This window comes from Monomorium pharaonis, chromosome 10 (genome assembly GCF_013373865.1).
Source record: "Monomorium pharaonis isolate MP-MQ-018 chromosome 10, ASM1337386v2, whole genome shotgun sequence".
NCBI classification, from domain to species: domain Eukaryota; kingdom Metazoa; phylum Arthropoda; class Insecta; order Hymenoptera; family Formicidae; genus Monomorium; species Monomorium pharaonis.
In genome coordinates, this window is record NC_050476.1 from 11,580,777 (window position 1) to 11,586,825 (window position 6,049).

The following is a 6,049-nucleotide window of genomic DNA, read 5'->3' on the forward strand; positions in this document are numbered from 1 at the left end:
TTTATTTTACGTTTTATTAATACGATACATGATATCAGTGTTTTACGTAAAGTAAACGACGTCCACGCTTGTACAGTACCACATAGGTTTGCGACTTTCCACGCTAATAATTTCCAATGTTTTTGTTCTAACCGAATAACGCCATCAAATTGGTGGGTTAGTATCAGTCTACATACAAAATAAATACAATTTTAATTAACATTACCTTTCGAACCAAGGTCTATGAGAATCAGTAAAATATTTCAAACTGTTTAAACTGGAATTACGACAATACAATTTTAAATACTTTGATACAATTTTCAATCTTGGAAATTGTGATTTCTTCAAATTTTTTGTCTTCCATGCATAGTAAAGACATGATTGCATAGTAAAGATATTGTTTTTAGGTTTATTATTATTCTTTTCACTCCACATATCTGTAAATCATATTCTTAAATTAGATAATACAAAAATTAACTTTAGTCTACAATAGATTATTATTTATACTAATATAACTTACATTATTATATGTATATAAATTTACAAATTAGTTTTGAAAGTGAACTATTTATGCGATTGGAAACAGTAATTGTAAGTAAAAATGTAATAACAATTAAAGGGCATAGCGGAATAAGCAGGTGAAATCTGCCCCCGCACTAATCGAGCTCAAATTGATATCATTAATTGGCACTCTTGAGATGTAAAACTTCCTCAAATATTAGCTACAAAATTGCATTTTTGGGGGAGTTATGGAGGGGGAAAGAAAAATAAAGAAAGTGGTTTTTTTCGAAAATGGTTGGACCGATTTTAATGAAAAAAGTATATGTTGTAAACATTGTTTAGACAAGTTTAAGAAAATTTTAAGTAATTTTTGTGGTTAAAAAAATCCAATAAAAAAATTTTTGAATTTTTTATGAATTTTTTGGGGGTGATTGTTCTGAGATACCACTTTTATATTTTCACAAAAACATTTCTAGATTTTCTTCTTTAACACATATTTTTTTCAAATCAATCGGAGTGGTGGAACATAGTTAAAAATAATAATTCACACCGCGCCGCCGCGACAGCTGGGCGACCGGGCCGCGGCGCACGGCGATTGTTGTTATGTTGAACTTACATACTAGTTGCAGTGTTGCAATGTTTAGTTGCCAAGAAAAATTATGATATAATAATATAAAATATAATAACACATATAATATTTCCAGGACGTCTGCAGTTAGCCTGTAAAACTTATCGTTTCGGCAGTTTATCACGAGGAGATTGCAGTACATTTTTAAATTCCATATGTTCGGGGTGCTTTTTAATAGAGTCCCCTTGTCTCTCACATTATTTATCATCAATGTGCTTTTTTAAAGTGAGTCCCCTCGCCTCTCACATTATCTATCATCGAGATGCTTTTTTAATGTGAGTTCCCTTGACTCTCACATTATCTATTATCGGAGTGCTTTTTTAAATTGAGTTCCCTCGCCTCTCACATTATTTATCATCGAGGTACTTTTTTAAAGTGAGTCCCCTCGCCTCTTACATTATTTATTATCGGGGTGCTTTTTTAATGTGAGTCCCTTCGCCTCTCACATTATTTATCATCGGTGTGCTTTTTTAATGTGAGTCTCCTCGCCTCTCACATTATCTATCATCGAGGTGCTTTTTTAATGTGAGTCCACTCGCCAAAAAGATAATCTGATAGGCGAAGGGACTCACATTAAAATAGCACCCTAATGATAAATAATGTGAGAGACGAGGGGACTCACTTTAAAAAAGCACCCTTTGAAAAAAAATGTATTAAAGAAGAAAATCTAAAGATGTTTTTGTGAAAATATAAAAGTGGTATCTCAGAACTATCACCTTCCAAAAAATTCATAAAAAATTCAAAAACTTTTTTATTAGGTTTTCTTTAACCACAAAAATTATTTAAAATTTTCTTAAACTTGTCTAAACGATGTTTACAACATATATTTTTTTCATTAAAATCGGTCCAACCATTTAAAAAAAAAACTTTATTTATTTTTCTTTTCCCCTCCATAACTCCCTAAAAAATGAAATTTTGTAGCTAATTTTTGGGGAAATTTTACTTCTCAAGGGTGCCAACTAATGATATCAATTTGAGCTCGATTTGTACAGGGCGCAGATTTCACCTGCTTATTCCGCTATGCCCTTTATATTATAAAAATTAACTAAAACATTTTCTACATATTCCTACATAAACTCAAATATTAAATAACATTTTGTATTGCAAATGTTTTCTAAAATGGTTTATTTAGGTTCAAATTCACAATAAAAATATATTCTTATCCAGCTTTATTTACTTATTTATTAGTATGTGTACTTACCTTATCATATGAGTTGATTTATAATAGCAACCAACCAGAATGTGTGAATGAAAAAGAACTCAATTATAAATAATTTTGTGGTATTGTATTCAATATTTTTGGAATTTTCAAATCACTATCATCAAATTTTGTTGTAATTAAAACGATCGTTAAAAAATAAAATATAATCAATTAATGATTTATAATTAAAATTTCTTGAATAATAGAAAAGTTAACTTTTTGCTTAATAATCGTAAATCGTAATTAACTGATTAAAATAGAATAAACTAAGTTATATCCGATATAACGTAGTAGCACAAAATGAAAACTCTCATAACGCAATTATATGAGAAGTGTGAATAATATCGGAGCGCTCACGTTGATATCTTAAATTACGATTGACTTCATTTACATCGAACGGTGTAAAATGTGCGCGCGACCCATTTGCGCATAGTCTGCGATATAACAAAAGAGATTTAGAAAGATCACATCATGTATTTGACATGATCATATCTAACATTGTTCAATTACTATTCCGCTATTCCGGTATCGTACTTGCAATCGCTTCCTACACAGGATATGAAATTGTGCCGTTCCCTAGCACTATCATGAATAATTTATAAGTGTATGTAGGTATTAATATATCATGCTATATAAATTTTGTGATAAAAAAGAAGGAATTTTTTACAAGTTTATTTTACATACGAAGATCTAAATTAATAACTATTAGTAATAAATATTAGTAAAAAAAATTACACTATTTATTATAACAATTTTTTGCATTGTACGAAATATTTAAAAAAGTGAAATTATTTTGAGAGTAGATTATATTTTAGAACCTATTCACTAAATCGTTTTAATGATCTAGTGAATAGGTCCTAAAATAATACTAATAAAACCCAGCTAGCAAGATGTCGCCCACTGGACGTCAATAATTCGTCATTTAAGGTCGTCATGTTACCAAATTAAGACGTAATAGTAACGTCATTTTTTGACCCATTAATTACGTCATTCATTTATCCATCCTACAACGTATTTCCAATGTCATATTCTTGAATAATTAATAACGTCAGTTAATTGATCATTTTACGAGGTATTAATAAGGTTTTATTAGTGATTAATTACTGTGTTAATTATGTTAATTATAATTCTCTGTAATAATATCTACAACATAAACTTTTTGAATAATTTTTACGTTAATCGGTTATTATTTGATTATTATATGTCAATTTCAAAGTTAACTATAAACTTAACATTAATTACTTAACATTAATAACTTAACATTAATTATTAATGATAATTATTTATTTAGTTTATAATTGCAAAAATAATTAAGTATAATTTTTAATGTCATTAAGGTAAAACGTTAGCTTTATGACATTTGGGCTGTGTTTCAAAATTGCTGTCAGAGAGAACTGTTTCTTTGAATTTAATATATCCAGAGATTTAATATATACACACAGAGAGAACTGTTTCTTTGAATTTAATATATCCAGGTAGCAAACACGAGTCATTTGTAACGTCAAATTTTGGTCATATTGATACGAATGATGTCTTATGACCAAAATACGACCGTGACATTTAGGGTGTGTTCCAAAATTTACTGCCAGCGCTATAAGCATTACGTCATCAAGCATGCTAGTAACAGCGTTCCATTTTTACAAGCACGCTGCTAAGATGTTCAAAACGGAACGCTACTGTCAGTGCTAGCAGTGCTACGTAGTGTTATTCGAATAAATTAACTTTAAAATAGAGAACTTTGTTCTGGGCCGCCGAGACAGAAGGTAATTCGACTCATCTCTTAATTTAATTTTTATACGCCTGAATTATTAAAATATATATTATTTTCAAGTAGACGGGACTGCCTCTACATGGTGCTATTCAAATAAATTAACCTTAAAAAAAGAAGAATCTTAAAAGAAGAAGAAGAAGAACACCTTAAAATATGGAGAGAAACAAACAGCTTTTGATTGGAACATATTTAAATTTAATTCTTGAAGAATTTGACGAGGAATCAAGCGATGAATCCGATTCTGCAGAAATAATAAACATAATACAAAATTCTTTCGAACGTATACCTAAAGTACGCTGCAAGAACTATCTCGAGAATGTAATATGGGAATATAGTGATAGTGACTTTAAAAGTCATTTTTGGTAAGTTATTTATTTTAATATTATTAAATGGTTATTATTATTAATTTATACAACAAAGGTAATATTTTTGTAAAGAAACATATTATAATATTTAAATATATAAAATTTATTGTGTTGTATTTGGATGTGGTTTTTACAGTCTTAGTCGATCAACGTTTGCATTTTTGTTAGAGCTATTAGCTCCACAATTATCAAAACAATCCAAAGGACAAGGTAGACATACAATAAAACCAGAAAAGATATTACTGTTGGCAATATGGATGATGGCAACTCCTAATTCGTAAAGGTAGGTCTTATTTAATGAAATATTTATAAGTATAATATAAAATGTTAATATATTAAAGATTTAGACTGAAACAAAACTACTATTTGATTTCGATTTAATAAAATATATATAAGATGTCCCAATTTTAGTTAATAAATAATAAGAATAAAAATAAATAATTATATGCATAGTGCATGATTCAGATATTGTAAATTTAACAAAATTTTGGTATAGTTTATGATTTTGGTTTAATGCCACCCAATTGACCACGTTGCAATTGATCATTCAGACTGATAAGTTTTTAGAGTTTTTCTATTAAACCATTAATTTATGGAATGGCTAATGTCAATTGGGACATGTACAAATGGGCTGCACCTTTTTAATCCAGCTAAAAAAAAATGGTTATGTAATGGTTATCAGTCCTAATTTGATCTGAGTCTTTGTTAATATTTAGTACTTTAACTATTTATTTATTAACTTTATAGATGTGTTGCTGATCATTTTGATGTAGGAAAAGCAACAGCTTGGAGGTGTGTTCACAAAGTTGTGAATGCATTATATTTACATCTTCAAACATTTATTACATGGCCAGATAGAGCTAAAAGTGAAGAAATCTGGACACATATTAAAAACAAACACAAATTTCCGAAAGTAATTGGAGCAATAGACGGTACTCATATTAAAATTGCAGCATCAAAACTACACCCTGATGCATACGTAAATAGAAAGGGCTATCATTCCATACAATTACAGGTATTTTTATGAAATTATTAAAAATATTTTATTAAAATTAAGAGATTTGAGTGGCGCCTAATTGCCTACGTCGCCAATTGGCCAAAATTTCCTAATTGAGCTAATGGAAAAACTAAGATTGCGTGAATGGCTGTGGTTAATTGCAATGTCATCAAATAGAACCATTCCTTTATAATTCTATAAACAAAAACTAATTTTTTTTTTTCAGATAATATGCGATCATGAATTAAAAATCACTCATGTTTATGCGGGGCAGGTTGGATCAGTACATGACATGATAGTGTTTAGATTATCTGGATTTGAAAACATGTGTGTTCCACAAAATTTCCCTGAAAACAGCCATTTGTTAGGTGATGCCGCATATAGCATCCAAAAATATTTAATGGTTTCATTTAAAGATAATGGACATTTAACAAATGCACAAATTAAATACAATACTTGCTTGTCTCAAGCCAGGATGATGGTAAAAAGAACAATAGGATTACTAAAAGGAAGATTTCGAAGTCTCCTGGATATACTACCTATGCGAAGAACAGATTTAATACCTAAATATATTTGTGCTTGTTGTATTCTACACTTCTCGCAAAAA

At 29.2% G+C, this 6,049-nt stretch overlaps 1 long non-coding RNA gene across 2 annotated transcripts; it reads left to right on the forward strand.

Annotated features, from left to right (window-relative positions):
- Window positions 1–2,162: 2,162 nt before the first annotated feature.
- LOC105829792 lies at window positions 2,163–6,049 on the forward strand. Of its 2 annotated transcripts, none has more exons than XR_003625550.2 (5): window positions 2,163–4,072; window positions 4,141–4,442; window positions 4,582–4,728; window positions 5,193–5,460; window positions 5,669–6,049. It is a non-coding gene; the product is annotated as an uncharacterized LOC105829792 (long non-coding RNA). The 2 variants fall into 2 exon arrangements; XR_003625551.2 differs by having other exon boundaries at window positions 2,164–4,072; window positions 4,144–4,442.